This window comes from Neopsephotus bourkii, unplaced genomic scaffold, assembly GCF_033783945.1.
Source record: "Neopsephotus bourkii isolate Nb327-2 ecotype Australia unplaced genomic scaffold, CSIRO-AGI_Nbou_v1 NB_860, whole genome shotgun sequence".
In the NCBI taxonomy this organism is placed as follows: domain Eukaryota; kingdom Metazoa; phylum Chordata; class Aves; order Psittaciformes; family Psittacidae; genus Neopsephotus; species Neopsephotus bourkii.
Window position 1 is genome coordinate 1321251 of NW_026901356.1, and position 21200 is coordinate 1342450.

The following is a 21200-nucleotide window of genomic DNA, read 5'->3' on the forward strand; positions in this document are numbered from 1 at the left end:
ATAGGTTGCAAGAGTGGGCTAACAAGAGCCTTATGGATTCAAAAAGGAGAAGCATAAGGTCTTACACTTGGGAAAACACAATCCAGGAGTGCAAGACAGGCTCGGATCTGCCTGGCTGGGGAGCAGGTCTGTGGAAAGGGGTCTGGGGGTCCTGATGAACAAGCTCAGTTTAAGCAAATAGTGTTGGCAAAGTGTTGGCAAGTTTGTTGGCAAAGAAAGCCAACAGGGTGCTGGGGAACATCAACTAGGACATCACCAGCAGAGATAAAGATGTCATGATCCTACTCTACTCGGTGCTTTGTTAGCCCACACCTGGAATGCTGTGCTCAGTTTTGGTCCCTGCTATACAAAAAAAAAAAACATGCACAGGCTTGAGAAGGTCCAGAGAAGAGCCACAAAGATGATCCAAGGACTGGGAAACCTGTCGTATGAGGAAAGGCTGAGAGAACTGGTTTGTTTAGCCTTAAGATGGCTCAGGAAAGACCTTGTCACCATGTTCCAGTACTTAAGGGGTTGCTGCAAAGAAGATGGAGACTCCATTTTTACAAGGAGTCATGTGGAAAAGACAAAAGGTAGTGAGCACAACAAGTTATTCCTAGGAAACAGTTTTTCACAATGAGAATAATCAGCCACTGGAACAGCCTCCCCAGTGAAGTGGTGGGCTCCCCAGTCTTGGGACACTTTGAAGATTCAGCTGGACAGGGTGCTGGGACATCTTGTTTAGACCTTGCTTTTGCCAAGAAAGGTTGAACCAGATGATCCTTGAGATCCCTTCCAAGCTGGTATTCTATGATTCTATGATAATTTTATTGAACTCGGCTAGTTTAGAGTGTTACATGTGAGTGAGGATAATCAGCCCTAATTTCAGTGTTATTTTAATATACTTTTAAAATATCAGGTAAGCATACATTTATAAAAATTACTCAAGCCATCAGCACTAAGAGAAAAGCCACTTCTTATGTTCAGTTAATTGATGGAACTCAGTCATCCCCAGGGACACACTTGCTACTGATGTTATCAGCTGCATTTTGAGACTTCAGTCCTAGAAGCAGTAATCGAAACATGTGACATATCTGGGTACCAACATCCCTGAGACTGAAAGAAATAACTTTGCAGATATGGAAATAGCCCAGAAAATCACTGCCTAAAGACCTGTGTAGTATTCTCATCTATTTTAAACTATAACAGGGGGAAAAACAGGTGTGGAGAGAAAGCATTCCTGAGAAGCAAGAAATACTTACTGTATTGTTTTTTTAAAAGAAAATATATTGTCCATGTTGCCATAATAATTTCAGGGGACCAATTCTTTTATTTGCCTCAAGAATAAAGGCCCAATTCACATATACATTGTTCCAGGTTTATCCTTCTGAATCTCCTTTGATATATGTGCATTTTGCTGTATACAGATTGATGGCGAGCTTACTCAGGACCAAAATGGGCAAATACAGCAGATTATTTACCTTTTAACCTACGTACAGAAGAGGCTTGTTTAGAAGTGCTTATTTAGAAGTCTGCACTTGTTTAAGCCAGAATACTGACAGAATAAACTGGTAATTCAGTTTTATTTAAACCAGCAGACTGGTTTGATATTTATCACTGCGGACCAGATTTGAATAAATAGCACAACATTGCATGAATACAAAAAATATGATGTGGAAGGATAAATAAATGAGTTTGACACTTTTTAATACTGAACTAAAAACTGTACGAGTTCCAGATACTGGAACTATGCCAGAAGAGCTTAGTACATCACCTGAAGACAGGCAATTCCACTGCAGTTATTGTTCTGCTTAACTGAAATTAAGAACATGGATTTACTACTTCCCAAACATGCATTCAAACAATTGATAGCCAGGGTCTGAGAAATGCCTTCCTGAGCTCAAGAAGATTTATTTTACCAAGTCCTCCAGCAGCCTAAAAAAATCCTGTGTACTCTTTCAGCCATACAGACTTCTTTCTATATTTTTAGGTTCTTCTCCTCATTAATTTTCTAAATCCTCTTTTCCAACTAGGGTCACTGCAGGTGTTCTATATTCCCCATTTCTGGTGTATGTGTTGCAACTCTAGTCTTCCAACTGATCCAAAGAAATTTCAGAAAGCATTTGCTAACTAGATAAGTTGACTGCAGAGAAAACTTGTATAAAAAGTGGCTCTACAAGCAGAAAGAGAAGTTCATTCTTAGAAGAGTGTCTTGTACAACACAACACTGCAAACAAAACATGATTAATAATAACCTATGCAAATGTAAAATGGTGTGGTACTCATTTAATGCCATCAGCCTTGAAAATGAGAAACAAACTTAATAAATGTTAAATAAAAAAAAAGGAAACACTCAAAATGCCTGTTTTCACACACCTGTGTATAGCAACTAAATTAGCCAACATACACTCAGCACTCCTAGCATTTTCATGGCTTTACCTACAAAACCTTTACAAAATAGAATGCATTTAGAAATATAGTTCAGATATAATTTGCTAACTGTACAAACACTGATGTTACCAGAATTATTTTTTCCATACCCTCTATCAGGACAAATCTTTCAAACTACTGAATGCAGTTACCAAGATGAAGGTCAGTCCAAGTGAAGAACGTGTATTCCTCACTCTCCGAGGAGCACTTTGGCCTAAACTACATTGCTACTCAGTGAGGGTGCACACTAGATTACTGCAGGAGATTTGTCTCCCATTAAAGTTTGAGGCCTATTTGTAACTGTTAACACTAACTTCTAAAATGATGATTTGATCTCTCTTCCTTAAGTTCTGGGCTTTGTTTTGCTTTGGTTTTGGTTTTGAGATGGAGAGAGATACTTCTGCCTCTTACTAGCAGAGAGTTAATTATTTGATGTTTTAAATACCTAGATTCTAGTGTCCAGACTGAATCACTAGGTACTGTCAAAGAATGCAGAGGGAAATGTTAAATATCATTATAGAAAATGGCTATGCCTTGGGTAGAGAAAAGGAGACATAAGCAAATTTCTTTTTTGTCATGCAAAGATTAGGGTGTTTTTCACTGTGTTAATAAAAACATGGGAGATGCTTCTCAGACCTGTTGCTAAAGAATAAAGATAACCAAGGACCAAACCTTGAAAAGCTCAACTTGATTTCTCAGCTGAGCAAATTAGCCAAGGGAGGGTGTTGCACTTGGGTAAATATACTGTTTTCAGGATCTGAGTTAATTCTGATATTACAGATAATTATATAGTCTGCTGCACTACAATGTAATATTTTTTATTATAGCTGAAAAATCAGAACAGGATTACTGACATGCCTAACTTTAGACATACTTGTTAAATATCCTCATAAGCCACAGAATTATCATTGGCCTGTTTAAAGGAACATTTAACCATAATTAAAGATTAATGTACTTTGTGTGTTTGTATTATGACTACATTAGTAAAAACCTGAAATTCACAGCACACAGAATAAAAAAATATAAATGCCTGGGGACAGAAGCTATTTGAAGAGAAGACCTGAGTTCCAAAGCATGCTGACTTGCTTCTTGTATCCTATTTTATGATTTCAATTTCCTCATACAAAACTTTATCTCAAAAGTAAACACACAGAAGACAAAGGAACAATATTAGAGGAGAACCAAAGCAAGTGAAAAGAGAATTCAGGATCCTCAGTCTGACCTTTACAATACTGTAAGTGCTTCTTTTTATATCTCAGGGAAAAAAATAGCAGAGGCCATTAGGGGATTCAGCCCTGTTCTAATACAAATCAAACTGAAGCACATAAGTACACTGAGGAAAAGGAGAATTAGGAAATAAGGATCCATGAAACATTATTTTTCCTCATTTGCTTCTAGAAAATTATTTAAGAAAATATGGTTTTCATTAGATCTATATACTAATTTTGACAAGCACACAATGGGCAAAGAACATAAAAACTGTAATTATTAATTTATTTGATTAAAATTTTGGAAGAGGGCAGTGGGAACCCCTTTTTCCTGTTGATTCCACGACATCTACTGTTTCTTTCCTTCCTGCACCAAAGGAATTAACAGCTTCTGATCACGTATATCAACATCACAAGCTACATGGGACAGTCTGCGCTGCCAGAGTTCCCTGTTTCTGTATTCTGCCACTTTTCCCAGCAGCAGTTCATTGAAGCAGGCAAGGTTTTAGCTTCAGATGGTGGGAAAAACATCTCATGATGAAGACTGAAGGAATCTAAAACGGTGCTTGAGCAAAGAGATATTGTTCAACGTATTGATACATAGGCAGAAATTTAGCCCTTCCATACTAGGGATAAGAGTCTAAGATAAATAATCATCCTTTTCTTTGTTAGATTTCTTTCATTGCTTTCTAAAACCAAAATAGAATTTTCTAAAGACATGTCCAGTATTCCATTTAGCATTATTTCACTATGACATCAAGGATGACTGATCCTATTGTTCAGTGGATCCCACTATAATTGGTTGCATGCTTCTTTTTTTAAGCAGTAAGAAAAGACTTTTCAAAATGAGTTAATTTGCAATAAACATATTTTATTTGCATCTATCATCACTTATCGCCACAGCTCTATACTCATACTGTAAATTCTCACTTCATGTTTTCCAGGAAAACATCTATCTTCATGTCTTTGCTTCACTGACTACTAAGGACACAGTTTAGAAATCATATAAATTCTGGCCTTAGCTACAGATTCCAGAAAAGCAGTATAAAAATAAATTCAGGCTTTATAAAACTGTGCTTTCTAAAGATATGGGTGCTACATAATCAAATCTTAATAACTTAAATTAAAAAGCATAAATTGGAGGCACGCATTGCTGTACAATATAGGTATTTTAAGTGGTAAAAGGATGCTTGAGTTTATTCAGTTAGCAGGCAGCGATTAATCATGTAAGCAGAGTGTATATTGCACATTAAACATGGAGCAGAGTCTTTGTTCATCTAGAGTACAAGATGCAAATTTATATCCATGCTTCAATACCCCCAAATCTCTGTGCACTTTATTATGAAATATTAATATGGATAGCATGAACCAGCTGACATTCTGGCTTATTTGGAGGATGCTATTTCCTATGTGACTGCTAGGAGAATGAATTTCTACAGAATGACTGTTGAGGGTGCAGAGACAAAAGCATACAATGGTTTTCTGTGGCCTAGAATTTTGCTGAATTTTTGCATTATCACTTCCCAGGTTATCACCTCTCAGGCTTGGTCCTCTCCTTCTGGGCAGTTTTAAAGAAAATTTTAGGGAGAACTCTTCCACCTTTTTCAAGAATTATGCCAGGCAAAACCAGGTAACTGCCAATTACCAATATTTTATGTATGAACTTGAAGAGGTCTTCGACTTTAGGGAAAAAAAAAAAACAAAAAAACCCCACAAAACTTTAGCAGGGTTAAAAAAAAACCTTGCAGCCCCAACACCAGCCTCGTGCTGCCAAGTGCAATTGCACCAAGATTTAATCCAAACTGAACTTTCCAGAAAGCACCAGCAAATCTTACAGGATGAAACACACAGCCCTGCCTTGGACCCACACAGTCTGTGTATATTATTAACTAACAGTGCTTCACAGAGATGATCAAGAATTTGCTGACTGCCCTTAAGTTTTTATTAGAAAACTTATTGTCAAAATCTACATGTGACAGGGTCACCAGTTTCAGTGAAGAGAATAACTTTTATGGGATGGCTCACCATGATGCAAGAAAGACCAAACTGAATCCCTGCTTCTGTTACAGAGCAGCCAGCATTATAATGGCTACTAAGCAATCTCATGATGAAAAAGATCCTAGGCAATGGCCACTTTTGTGTCTCGTCCCAGTAATACTGACTACCTAAACACAGGGCAGAAAAACCTCCCACAAGAGATTCTGCAAAATATGTACAGTTTTAGAACAGATAAACTCAGCCTGTTTCTAAAGTATGCACCACCCCAAGGGCTCCAATAGCAATGCAGTAGGTCTGCTCAGGAAACTCTACCTGGTTCTCAGAGAGTCAAATCAACTCCCCAGTCATTTATGACAGAAAAGGCTTTCAGTTTGGTCCTCATCTGGATCTGCTTCTTGACCAAGTGGACTGCAGTTGCCTGTGTAAACGGTGAGAGTGGGAACCAGGACCTCTGCTCTAGAATTAAGGGGCTTTATTTCCATTTTTTTAAACAAGGTAAGTAGCTGAGAAATTGGACAAAGGTACATTTCACAGAACCAGGCAAAGAACATGGAGTTCAGATACTACATCTGTCACTCACATTGACACAATCCCTTTTAAACAGGTTGGCATATCTGCGGTCTAGACTTAGAACTCCTGTGTTACAAGAAAGCGTAGTACCTACTAATTTGACTTCAAAGCGCAAAATGTAACATAAAACCTTTCAGCAGTCACACAACAAAAAAGCAGCTTGTAGTATTCTCTTGTTTGAAATTAAAGGATAGAAATTCTACTTGAGAAGTCCAGTGTAAATCCAGAATAGCCCTATAACTTCTTTTATTTTGATGGACATCAGGATCTGGTCTGAAAGTCTGTGGTATGCACTGACTACAGAACAAAAGTGCCAGCCAATATTATATGGTGTAGACAAAGAGGAAAAAGGATTCCAGGGGAGCATACAATTTGATGCTGGCAGGGATAAGCTATTCAACCTTCATGCTCTGAGTGGTAGGGTCTGTTGTAAGAATGCACAATTGTAAAAATTGATGTAACTCAGTACAGCTGCACTGGCCCAATCTGCATGTGTAAAAACAATTTTAAAATATCAGTAGAAATGTATTGCTTAATATCCTAAGAAGCTTTTTTAATACAGTATTATTTGATGGACTGATATAGCAGAAAAGCACACAGCCAGCCTGAGATCAGGCTGGCAATGGCGTATGCATGATTACACCATCCTTTTTTCCCAGGTATTTTTCCTCTGTGCTTATTGCCATTGTTTCTTGCTGGTAAATAAATGTCAATATATTCCATCATTTTAAATTAAATTGGGTGAATTTTTGTATTCATGAATCTTGAAGATAAATTGCAGCAGCTGAAGCCACAGACTAAGAAAAATAATGTTAACGGTCTTATATTATCCTGTAAAAAACAAACAAACAACCAACCCAGAGACTTCACTGCCTGTGACTGTCAGAGAGAATGAGAGGAAAAATTAAACACTATCACAAGTGCTTTCATTTCAATGAACTGAAATGGAGTCTGAGTGGTTCTTCACCAATGCCAAAAGTGTGAATTTCAACATTTGCTATTGCTCTGAACATCGTAAACAATAAATAACCTTATGGCTTCTTTGCTCTTGTGTACATTTCTTTCACTGGGAAGCATAAATAACAGTATTCACTTTGCTTTCAAATAAAAATGGAATTATTGCGAATATGGCCAGTAAAATTAAATGAACATTCTCGAAAATGAAATTTAAATTTAGATGAGGAATGGGGGACTGTACCGGGAAAAAAAAGAATTAAACAAACTTATCAAAAGCTCAGTAAGAAAGCACCTGAATGTGGAGGAACACTGGGAAATTTGGAAGAAAGCCTACTTGGCTAAGCAAGAAGCTTCTCAAAAAGACATAAAACCAGATGGCTGGAAACAGGGGAGGCGATAATCTGGAGTATAAAAGCCATATTTTGATACTTAAGGAAAAAAATTAAGGAGACCGAAGCCCAGCTCGAGCTAAAACTATCATCTGACTCTGAGTAACAATAAGGGACTCTACAGGTATGTCAGTTACAAAAGGAAGTTGGGGAACATGAAGGTCTGTTGCTGGAGGAGACAAGCTGGTGACAAATGAAAGGATGAGCAAGCTGATAACTGGTGACAAATGAAAGGAAAGGCTGAGCAAGTTGATGACTTTTTTGCTTTGCTCTTCTAAGGAAAGTTGAGCTTCTACCTCCTCCTCCAGATGAACCAGCACATTTTGGGAAGGACAACTAACAGTGAAAGAGAAAGAGGTTAGAGACTTCATGAAAAGGTTTATTGTGTTCAAATCCACAAGGCTAGATAGGAGGTTCTCACTCATGTGAGGGTGTTGAAACAGCTGAACTAAAAAATCACTCTTTGTTTACCAAAGGTCACATTTCTGCCAGCCAGGTCCTCAGAAAGAAGAAAATTACTAGTAAATCAAAAGACATGGATAGAATTGAATCTGAGACCATGATTCCCCATCTGCTTTTCAGACTGGGAATCATATGGGTTCAGGAAAAGATGGGATGTATCCCTTCTTAAATAGACAGGCTGGAAATAGGAGAGCCAGTGTGAATGTAACAGCTGAAATAGTGATGTGTAGATCAAGACCAGATGCAGCAGATGACTCATTTCGTTGGCCTTCTATGGCGTCTAGCATGCATGGGGAATTCATTCTCCAACACCCATATTCTAAAAATAATGAATTTACTGTGCCCTCCAGGAACAGATAAGATTTAGGGCATTTTCCACTGATTTCTGTGTCTTTAAGGCAGGGAAACGTTACTTCTTTTGGATAGGAGGAGTAATAAAGAATCTTACTGGTAGAAATAGTTATTAAATCAGTACTGAAGGCTAGTAACTCAGAGACAGTGTGTAACTTTCCATCCAGTAAATCTGGACATCATTCACACACATATGGATTATTTGCCCACCACACTGAGCCTTTCTTTTAATAAAACATATGATATACACATCTAAGAAACAATTTAACACTAATTACTTTCACCCTTCTTTAAAAATGACAGCTTGATTTTGAACAGGTAAGACTTTATAGAAGCTTTCTACCAACAAGGCAATCTGTGAGTAATCACACTCACTTTACTATGTGTTAGTGTGTAATACACAACATATTAAGCTTCTGCAAAATAAACACTTGCAAATTATGCACTGGATGTTTTTAAGAATGTGCTGTCTGAAACACACTGTAATGTTAAATGTAGCAGTGTGAACATATGAGCTAGTGTTGGCACAGCCAGATTCAGCTGCCTTTAGGGAATATTGCATCTGAATCCTTTATGAAGTACAGCAGTTGACCAAGAGCAGTAAGCTGACTAACCTAAAATTAGAACACCTTCTGTTTTGTTTCAGGAGCTAGCATTGTGCCTTAACACACTTCGGTAATCTCTACATAGCATCAGCAATCATACACTAAGCTCCCCGCTCAAAATGAAAGAAGGAAGAAGAGTTACAGCTGCAACAGATTGTCCTCCACATCAGGCAGAGGTGAGGAGGATTCACTAACACACCAGCTCTCAGCTGCCTCCCTTTCTGTGGCAGAAAAATAAATGTATCTGCTTCAGTTTCTGCAGTAAGTAGTAATTCAAAGAAAAGGGCTTAGTGACACCAGGATCACCCAGAGAACTGAAAATTTCAGCATCATCCAGGCAAGAATTACTAAACAAGTATTATTTACATTCAGCAAAATGGTTTCATTCTGACTGCAGATGAGGCACCATTTCTTGTGGATAAATGACATGGCTTATCTTATCAATAATATCACTGCCATTATCACAGTAATGCCCAGTGCCATTTGCCTAGCTGGAAATCCTGTCTGCCAGCCTAAAGGTTCAAGTTCCCTATGGAGACGGACACCTCTAGGTGTTCAGATTAGGTGGGATCATTTGCCCCTTGGAAATGCCCAGTTGTCTCCACTGATTATAAAAGGAACAGGGCAATTAGCTGAGATTAGATCTGTACCTTTAAGGCAGACAAAATGTAGAGGTATTGTCATCTCCCCAAAATGATACTCATCTCAAGATAATCTAAAATTCTGAGGGTCAACCATTCAGACAGTGAAGAGGTCTAGTTACATGAACTGGTTTACCCACGATGGGTTGTTTTAAGACAACATATGAAAGGAGGTCAAATCCTCATAACTCCATGCTGCTCCACAGAAACTGTCAATGAATTTTAAAGACTTCTTACTAAGCAAGGAGGGCAATATCTGCCCCAGAATCACCCTGCTGCCCCTCCCATGAACTCTGTATAGGTATAATTTAGGTACTGGTTCCAGTGATTTGTAAGCTCCAACAAATTTCTTAAGAAGTTTAAAATCACAGACCAGCAAATTTTCAAGTTCTTTTCCTCAAAGAAATCCATATGCCTCAGGAAATGGGAATCAGTGGCATCTTGTTACAGAAATATCAGTACTGAAGAGACCATTCACCAACCTCTTCAGGTTCATTCCACCATTACATGGATATTATTGAATCTATCATTTCCATTTAATTATTATTATTATATCATTAGTTTAGCAGATCATATAATTTATAAGGTTTCATGATAAAATTGATCTATCAATTAATTTTTCAGATTATTCCCAAAAATCTTCAGAAGAAAAGTCCCATTTCAAAGACGACTCACAGCTTCTCTACTTTTTACTCTGCATCTTTTGGGTCAGCAGAGGAGACCATATTGTCATATTTGTTTGTTTTAAGTTGTCCGGAGAACAAGACAGAAATGTAAATCAGGATAAACAATAAAACTGCCCTTCTTCCGATTCTGAGCCATTAAGTCATGCTAAAATATCTTGTACTATTTCATCCAAGATGAGCAAAAGAAGGGAAAAGAAAAAGGAAAGGAGAAAAGTAAAATGAAATAGTCTACATATCCCAGCTGGCAGTGAAAGGAGGCAATTCCCCTATCACTGTCTAAAGAAAGCCTGAATGCAGTAACACTCTCCAAAAGAAATATTAAGTTGGTATGACTGACTGCCAACAGATCCTCCAGCAGAAAGAGAGTAAAAGCAAGCTGATATCATCTATTCTGAGCTATTTTGAGGCTTTTATTACAAGTTGAGTATAAAAATGGCCTCTAGACAAAAACTCCGCATGTAGACCTAGAATTATTTATACTTTTTTTTTCTAAGAAAAAACCAAGGGCATTGCACTGTGTCTGTAATGGTAAATTTTCTGCTTGAACGAGTTTTCATGACAATGTGAAATGCTGCAGAATATAATAGTCATATCAAGGGTGTAGCAAGAACAGTCATATGAGGGAAAAAACCCTCAGTGGAAGCTGCCTGTGCTTCATTTCCTAAAGAGGCTGTTGTGAAGAACATGACTAGTATCACCTGCTGTTCAGGGACCACCTCAGAACACGAAGAGAACAGGTAGCAATCTCCTTGCAGCCTTGATTTCATTTTTTATTTCTCTTCATGAAGGAATTCATATATTAAATCACAGGAAACAGGTGGTCACACGCAATTTCATTGATCTGAGTGAACCTCATTCTTTGAATTGCACATTATTATGGATTTTCGTAGATAGGTACACACATTAAACAGGATTAACAATGGGAATGTTACACAACAAAAGAAGCATCCTCAAAGTTTATAGAGATGACAGGTGAGTATTAACACTTAGTGCTTCAAGTTCAATACAGTGAAGTATTATGTCAGGAAAAGAATATTCATCAGCAAGATATACTTCTGAAACTCCTGGATCTAGAGGAAAACACTAACAATGAACAACCAGAAACTCTGGCAAAAGCAGTCTGTTATGAAGCCAAGTTCTTTTCTCACCAGTCACCCTTGAAAACACATTCAAAATGGAACATCTCAGTAGGGCATAAAAACTGAAAGTACCAGGTGCTAAAAGTAAACAAAATCCATATTAAAAAAAAGTTTCCTGAATATATTTCCAAAGCTGCAAAGCACATCAGTGTATGTCTGCTCAGAAATACTTGTCTTTCCTGTTATTTGCTCTCACAAAATACCAAATTACACATGAAAAAAGGATGGTCTTACTCTATGTGAAGTAATAAAAAAAAGTTTATGCACTGCAGTTTCTTATGCTCTGCAAGTCACTTTCAAACTTTAAGTCGCTTTTATGCTTGGCTTGACATTTAAGAATCAGCTTAAGTACATTCTCCTAATCCAAAAATAGAAACGTATTTGTTATCTCACAGAGGTATCATGAATGTGCTAAACAGGACTAACTTGGGATTTGCCCAGCTGGATGAGTTCAAACAGTGATATGTGCATTCAGCCCATGCTGAGATGTGCCAGAAGATGAGCCAGCTCCAGCATGAAAACAACAGAGCCACATTATCATGGTTCTGAACTGGAATGAATATATCTACCTCTCAACAGGGCTTAAAGTTGAAAGAACATTTCTGTTTATTTGATTTCTAAATATGATTTGTATTGGCAAATATGAAGTAGACAAGCATATTGCAGTACTTCCATTTCATTAAATGGTGAAAGGATAAAAAGTCGATTCAGCTATAAATCTTTAGAAAATACAGACTGGCAGCTACAATAATTTTTTTGAATCAGAAAGAAAAAAAAAAAAAAGAAAAAACAACCCAACAGTAGGGTTCTGTGCCAGTTTCTTTAGCCAGCAAGCATTCTCCTAACTGATTATACAGCATCCCTGCTAGTCCAGTGAGGCATACAAAGCACCAAAATTCCTGGGTTGCCTCTTGTAAGCTGGTAAAGAAAAAACAGATGAAGGGTGAGCTAAATTTGGCTAAGTTCTCACTTCTGCTGGTTGAAATTTGGTTTCTCAGGCTGGAATTTCAATGGAACCACTGGAGAGGGACTCTTCATCAGGGACTGTAGTGACAGGACAAGGGGTAATAGGATTAAACTTAAACAGGGGAAGTCTAGGTTAGATGCAAGGAAGAAGTTCTTTACTGTGAGGGTAGTAAGGCACTGGCACAGGCTGCCCAGAGAAGTGGTAAATGCTTCATCCTTGGCAGTGTTCAAGGCCACATTGGACAGAGACTTGGGTGACATGGCCTAGTGTGAGGTGACCCTGCCCATGGCAGGAAGGTTACAATGCTATGATCTTCAGATCCTTTCCAACCAAAACCATTCTATGACTCTATAAGTTGGGCAATCAATTCATTTTCAAGGAGGTCAAGTGTCTAAATCCATTCATTTTCTCTTTAAAGTGTACAATGACAAATGCTCATGAGTAATACACTGATCTTTTAGGAACACTGAGAGTATCTGTTACTAATTTTAACAGAACTAACAGAACTTGCAAAATATTCTTTTCCGCCAATTTGTCATGTGACTTGAAAACCTCTCTCAAACATCGTATTGAGGATTATAGATCTGCGTTAAAAACAATTCATCTCAGTAACATTTAAATCTGATATATGTATTTGTTCCATCTGCCGAGCAGGATACAGATAATCTCAACTCCTGCAATGGCTTCAAATGAGATCTATCTGAGCCTCAATTTTACTCAACAGTAATTAACTTCTAGTTCTAGAATGATTTAGAAAATCCAGAAGAAGTGGGGAAAAAATAAGCGATTCTAATACAGAGGCTGAGGATACTTATTTCAGCAAAACAGAAGCCAAATTTTCAACAGTGAGCAAGGGAACAATTGTGAAATACACTATAAAACATCAGGCACTACCTAGAAACTATCCAGAACATGTTGTAATTTACTGTCATCATTGTATTAAGTGCCTCAAATTACTATTTGGCAGGTGATTAATTCAGAATTAACATTAATTCACCCCTAATATGGTAATTAATGGTATTTTATTAATGGTGACCAGCAGGTCGAAGGAGGTGATCCTGCCCCTCTACTCTGTTCTTGTGAGACCCTAGTTGGAGTACTGTGGGCACTTCTGGTGTCCTCAACATAAGAAGGACATGGAAATGTTGGAACAAGTCCAGAGGAGGGCCACAAGGATGATCAGGGGACTGGAGCACCTCCCGTATGAAGATAGGCTGAGAAAGTTGGGGCTGATTAGCCTGGAGAAGAGAAGCTTCTTGGAGATCTCATAGTAGCCTTCCAGTATCTGAAGTGGACCTACAAGGATGCTGGAAAGACACTCGTCACTAGGGACTGTATTGATAGGACAAGGAGTAATGGGTTGAAACTTAAACAGGGGAAGTTCAGGTTAGGTATAAGGAAGAAGTTCTTTACTGTGAGGGTTGTGAGGCACTGGAACAGGTTGCCCGAAGAAGTGATAAATGCTCCATCCTTGGCAGTGCTCAATGCCACGTTGGACAGAACCTTGGGTGACAAGGTCTAGTGTGTGGTGTCCCTGCCCATGGCAGGGGGGGTGGAACTAGATGATTTTAAGGTCCTTTCTAACCTTAACTATTCTATTATTCTGTGATTTTACTTAATTTAATAGCTTATTTTACTTAATTTTTAATGCTGTTCTTGAGCAGTACACCTGAAGAATTATTATAGTGTAAACAACCCTGTACACCAAGGAACAATAAGAAGCTAGCCCTTGATCCAAAGAACTAATGTTGTCAAAAATAAACTGGATGTGAAAGAATCTGGGAAAATATCAAGCAGATTTAATACTTGAATAAGGGCAGTAACATCACCTCAACTTAATATCATCTTACTTTTTCAACAGGGAGTGTGGAAGGTGTTAACCTGGGGGGAATTAAAAAAAAAACAAGACTTGAGGACATTTACAGAATGAGGAAAAGGGCAGGAAGGAAGAAAAATGGGGAAGAACAATTGTGAGACAAAATAAAGGAAAAAAAATTGAGACGAGATTGGGGCAAATATGAATTTGCTGGACTGCCTTTGGGCTTTAGTTCTATGCAACCTGTCTTTTAGACATGACTGCTACAGTGGTAATTCAGAGCAAAAGCTCACATATAGAATAGCAATATGTTTTCTTCAAGAAAAGAATCACTGATTCTTGTGCTTGAGTGGCTTTCCTTTTATTAGCTAAGAAGCCACTCAGTCTACAAATGAGAAAGGGTTTCCTCACACCCTGCAAAAATAATCAAATAGGTGCCCGATTTAGCTTGACCATCTGCTGGAATAAAGGTGAATATAATTGCTAGTGTAATTCCTCTAGGAAAGACCTTACTTTCCAGTACACTAGACTTTGCTTGGACTGCTTTTCCAGCACTCTGACTCAACTGTCTTCAAACATTCAATTATACCCTGAAGCCATTTCCAGAGAAATAAACAAGGTCAGCCTTCATTGGCAAGAACCTGAAATCATACAAAATACTTTTGGCATTCCTTGTTTTCAATCAACTGTTTGGATACAATAAAAATTCAGCTCAGCATGAACAGCAAGAATATGTGGACCGTTGTCCAAACCAGACAGCAGAAGTGGAATTCTAAAAATGCAAAGGGTTAATTGTAATAGAGACTGTCTCTCTGCAGAATGTAATACAGAGGAGATTTTCTAAAAGGTTAGGTTGTTGAGACAGCAGTGGACTATAATGAATCAGATATATTCTGTTAGTCTTATGCTATAAACAGTAAATTGCCTTAACTGGAAGCATGAAAAGTGTATATAGATATGACCTTCCTTCTTCATATACAACACATACTGAATACAATAACTGTGTTAAGAATAATGCTTCTGTCAAAAAGCTCATAATGAATTATAAAAACCTTGATCTCTGTGTAAAAATGTTCCAAAAATAATAATTTTCTTTAACATATTCTCATTTATAATTATTCATAGAATACATTTTGTCACTAATTCTTAGTTTGTAACTTGTCCACGAGTTTTACAGCAAATTTTCACTGGCGGAAATTTGGGCTGTTTCCTACAGAAGGATGATACAATCTCTCTGTTGCACTATTATCAGATTGTCAGCGCAAGTGTTTATAAATACAAATACGACACATCAACAACTAGGTGTTTGTTAACAGACCACGTAATGGCAATCCTGATAGCAGATATACCATTTAATATGTGGTTTACCAGCAGGCAGATGACCACTAATACATATTCACCAGTCAGCCAGTTTTAGAAAAAAAAAACCTGTAGTTTTTATAAACCTGTAACAATAGGCCAAATGCATTTCCCCTGGTAGGTTTTTATTTTTATTTGGTTTAGACTGTATTATTATTATTTTTTTTTGCTTCTTCTTCCAGCTGCCCTAAATAATGATTAAGACCAAGGTATGTGAATGATTCTTCTCCAATTATGATGTTTCTCATCAGCCAGAACCTGTATTTTGAGGTCTCACATGAGACAGACCGTGATATTCCACTCACATAACTTTCAGCCAGAACAATCTCACTGAAGGGAAAAAGATAGGAGTATCTCACATTTTAACCACTGAAGTGCAAAATTGTAGGAGGTGAAGTTACCCCTACAATGCCCAGCAGCAGGGTTTTTTTCATATAACACCGCACAAACGTAAGTAAAAGACAAGCTTTCTGTACTGCTGTTGTAGAAGTGCTTTGGGTAAACTGAAGCAGTAGCAAGAGTGGTCTGATGCTCAGGAAAATGAGCCCGACTGATTACCTGCAGAAGATTGTTACTGGGAAGTTAATCACTGTTTAAACTGTTGTCAAGCCTTCAAACAAAACCACTTTGGTTCAAATGACAACAAGGTCGGTTCAGGATTTGCTATTGTTGTTTCGCCTACTGAGCCAGATTTTTGATCAGCGATTATAATAAAAATATTTACAGTCCATGTTTATTCTAAGCAAAAGCACCTCAAAATATGGACCAGCTCTGCAACTGAGGTAGATAAGGTCTAAAATGAGGACTATTATTAAGAAATGCCAGTTTCTATTAGCTTAAAATCTGGTACACTGCATTTTATAGTACATGAGACTTTATAATACATCAAAGAATGTTTAGGAGAAGAACAAAGAATGTAGGAACCTAAAAGAAACATGTACAGTTACATGCCAGAAAAAATTGCCTACCTAAGATCATGTCAAGTACACCATATTGCACATCAGCTGAAACTCGTGCACAGTGTAAGAGTTAGTGCAGAGTCCTTGGTTTTCTTAAAAGACAAGCAGATTACGTGTTAGAACAACACTGGAGACTCAGACCTTAGGAGGACCATGCCATAGTGAAATAAAGACAAAGACAATTCAGGAAACCAGACTCAAGGAGGCAATTTCCACAATGTATGTTTATAATTCAGTTGCAGTTCTTCAGCAAGGGATTTTTCAATTTTCAGTTTCAAAACTAAGGAATTCAAACAACAATTTCAAAACTAAATAAATGGTCTCACAAATACGCAGTATCACCATCTTGCTGCTATTTATTTTCCAGAATCGGAGTATCTCCTATGATCCACAAAACTGGATCTGTATCAGAACAACATTGCAAGAACAGTTTTAAAGGTTTAGATGATACACAGATATGATCATTAGCTGTTGATCTGCAAAGATTACTTCTGCTTGTTACCCAAGAGGAGAGAGGTCAGTATTCGCCTGGGGTTACCATGCTGTTTGATCTAGAATACTGTGAGATTCTTCTCTGGCTTTGAAGAAAAAAAGAACCAGACAGATTTGCTTTGTGAGTTAAAACAGGCCAGATACAACCTTGTAATATCACATTTTGCTTTACATGTTATCAGTATTTTGATTTTTCAAAAATGAAAAAAGTCGTGAAAACATTATAATCCGTCTTGCAAAATTAGTGTCAGTTTATCTAAAGAGGCAAACTGAACAACACCTCCATGCCCTAGGGATGGGATAATATAACCTTTCTTTTTCCATGAGAGTCTTCAGGAAAGAATTGCCTTCAGACTTCTTACTACAATTTATCACACAATTTATCAAGAAGAGAGGTGGGGTGAAGGAGTTGCTATTGATTTCTTCTATCAATATTGCCCTTCTATGGCTAAGCAGAACCAATAAGGCAAGAAAGATGATAGGATCACACAGCACATGACCTCACAGCTGCCAAATGTAAGAAGAGAGTTGCATCTGTCTGCCCACAAAACGTGGACTCCAAGACTAAAATAAAGATACCAAAGATACAGAGTTGGGAAAGCTCAAAGAAGAGAGGAATAAAAAAAAAAGAAAAACAAAAATCAAAGTAGCAGGAAGGATTTCAACTGTGCATAAACTGATCACAACATGCCTTGGGATAAATAAATAAATAAATAAATGAACTTCACCATTTTAATTGATTTGCACTTAAAAATCACCATCACCAGTCTTAATGCTAAAGATTAAACCTAATACCTATGTCATCCATGCTTTTTATGTGTTGACATCGTGTAAATATTATGCTACATCTTTAAACCAAATGATTTTTGTGCTGTTTTCACTTATTGTGGTGCATAAGCATTAATTGCTTTTCTCATAAGAGCTTAGCAAATGCACTAAATTTAAAAGCGTTAAAGGGCTTGATGACCAAGAATATGATGGTGGTTTGGAGAAGGGACACAGACAACCAAACAACAAAAAAGAGGCATTTCCAGGAACCTCTACCTTGTTAATTCAGAAATAATGGAATATTTATTCGAAAGCACAATTCACAGATCTACATCTTGCCAGTCCCACTGTGCCCTTAGCTGAATGTACGGTACCTTGTACTCCTATAATGCTCTGCAGGCAAGAAACAAAAATTCAAGGTGTATTACAGAAAAACTTTCAAGCTCCTAAAAAATTAAACCCTCTCAATGAATCTTATGTACAGCAATTGTCTGCTTCACATTCTCTGTTGGCCTTCCTTCCTGCAATTTTAAAACAGCTTGTCAGATTCACGGCAAATAGACAAACACTGAATCCAATATACTTTCCACCTACGGAGAGAGACAAAACTCAAGGAGCAGTCATCTGACCTATTTTTGGTGAGCCTGTGTTGCAGAGCTCTTAAAAATATCTTGTCTTCTGTCCCCATTCCTTTGAACAGTATGCATTCAAAAAATCCCGTTAGCTCCAAACTAAATGGGCTCTCAGAACATTTGAAAAGCTTTACATTCTGCCATGCCTTTGACACTGGCCATAGTCATAATTCTTTGTGCATCACATTTAATTATCAGGAAACCTAAGACAGATCACTCAGAACCCATTTACTTTAAATTCCTTTCAGGGGTAATCAGAAAGTGTGGCAGATCACTTCTCAATATTTTAAAAGAACATTTTAATCCATTTCTGCTAAGGAACAATAACAAAACCAATGAATGAATGAACCTTTTGGTAACATTTAAAAAATGGTAAAAAATCTCCTAACTGTAAAATTAAAGTGCTTCTGTCCCTCTAAGGCTTCCCTAGGTTACTGCAATTGTATCTCTACACAGCAGCTAAGAAGTAAAAAATTACTCTTCATTGTCATTTTACATTACATTCTGTGGTCTGCAAACTACCATCAGAATCCATCTTCATGTTGTATGTTATATTGGCATGTCACAGGCTTGCTTTAGCACATCAGCGCAGCTTCCAGTTCTTAAAATTGAAAGGAAAATGTGCACATTATTCAAGCAAAAGTTGTCTTCTAACTTAAATATCCACCAGCTGTGGTATGAAAGAAGCTAATGAGTTAATTGTTACACTAAGTTAAAGTAATGCCAAGACATACATCAGTAAGAACCAGAGGTTCTTATCTGGCTGCTGTTCTTAAATAATAGAAGGACTTTCAATTTAGGTATGCTCCTTAACTGTAGACTTTATCTACAGTTCAACTCTCAGACATACAGGAACTCAAACTGTGAAGCTGATGTTCATCTTACTAACTGTGCAGTGGCCCAGAGGTGTGTGATATCAAAAACAATGTTTCTTCCACGGGTGAGAAGAAAGTACAAGTTTTCAACAAGGAATGACTGGACAAGTGTTGCATTGCATTTTTTCCTATTACATACATACAGCCTGCATGGGCTAATGAGGTTGAAGGTCTTTTACCTCCTTCCTGCCTCTATTTCTCCTCCTATCCCATACACAGTAGAGAGAGGAGAATCTACTTCAAGAAAGAACTAGGTTCACGGGGAGTGTAACAGACTCCCACCTGCTGCTTCTAACACTGAGCCATGGATTCATGCTCAACAGGTTGATTGGTTCTCCTACTGCTTCTAGGGAGTTGTTATTTTGAAATGTGCATTGGTCAGACACTCCCTTGTCTGGTAAGTCTGTCTGATTCACACAATAATGGTCACCAATTATGTTTAGGACTGGAAATGGGCAGGGCTCAGAAAACAATATGCCAAAGTCATCTCCTTGTTTGTATAACTGCATCACTGAGTACTAGGTCTACTTGCATGAAGGCAGATTTATTAAGTTACTTAAGTTCTTCCCAGAGAAGTGTTTTGTGCATGTATTACACAGATTAAAAAATAGCCGCATTCTTTTACAATGCCCAAGACCTATTATGCATAAGGTCACCTTAAAATATTCACACGTCAAATATATACACATCCAGAAAGGTTAGTAGTAACTAAGAGTTGAAGTGAGGAAAATTGCCAGGAAAACAGAGGCTCAATTGCTTTTGATTACTTCTGGACACTCAGCTGATGGACTACAAAGATTTTAATTCTCTTTTATTATTGCTTACTACATATTATGTATATACCCACTTCTCTACCAGCATCAAGTTCTTTCCAACATATGACTGAGATCTATTAAGCCTGAAACTCAAGTCCATGACCTCAGACATGCATTTCCTTGGAAAACCAACATGTTGTAATGAGAATTTTAAAAGCATTAACTTCAGCGATATTTAACAGACACTGACTTAGCTGACCATTCTTATACCTAAAAACTAACTTATAGAACACTACCAATGACTCAGATAACCAACTCTCCTTACTTATGTCACTTTTTAAAATTTATCTATGTCTGTACAGCAAAACTTAGGAAGTTCTCAGCAGTATTTCACATAATGAAATTATACAATTAGTTCCTCCTCCACAAAATATTTATCTGGAAAGGCTTCAGCAAGATACCATTATTAACAGTGAGACTGACTGTCCTTAAGACTATAAAGATGATATCAGCAACTACATGCCATTAGCTATGGCCCAATGCATGAAAGAACACATGGAATTCATTTCTCAGAAAACGAATTAGCATTCTCAACTTTTCCTTTAATATCACTTTTTGCTACTCAAGTAAAACACTGTTATTAAAGTGAAAGAAATGGAAAGAGTTGAATGATTTGTGAAGAATATGTTCACGTCCCATTGTGTACCCTAAAGCACACATTTGCAAGTACTCTGAGACTAATTGAACTGCTTTTAAAAGATTTAGCAGCTTTATTCTCCCATGAAATCTCAAGGGATGATGTGAATAAACAACAGGTAGGATGATTTATCTCTGGTTAGAGTGGGAAAATCTGGGGTTTCTGAATAATCAGATGTCCTAAATAAGGAGCACAAGGTTGTTCAATGATGGAAGCATATTATTCCATTCTCCTCTTCTGTAAAACAATACCTTCTTGCAACTGAAGGGTGCACCACTTCTACATTTAAAGTGTCATTAGATCACCACATGAAAGGAGCTGTACAACTGCAGAAGGCTCTCAATACTGTTTTCTAGTCTTTCCATAAGCAGTCACATTAATTACAAAGCATAGTCAGAAGGCAACAATAATTATTCTTAAAGAGAAACTTCAAGCATTACATAAATGATCAACATTTCTCTTTCT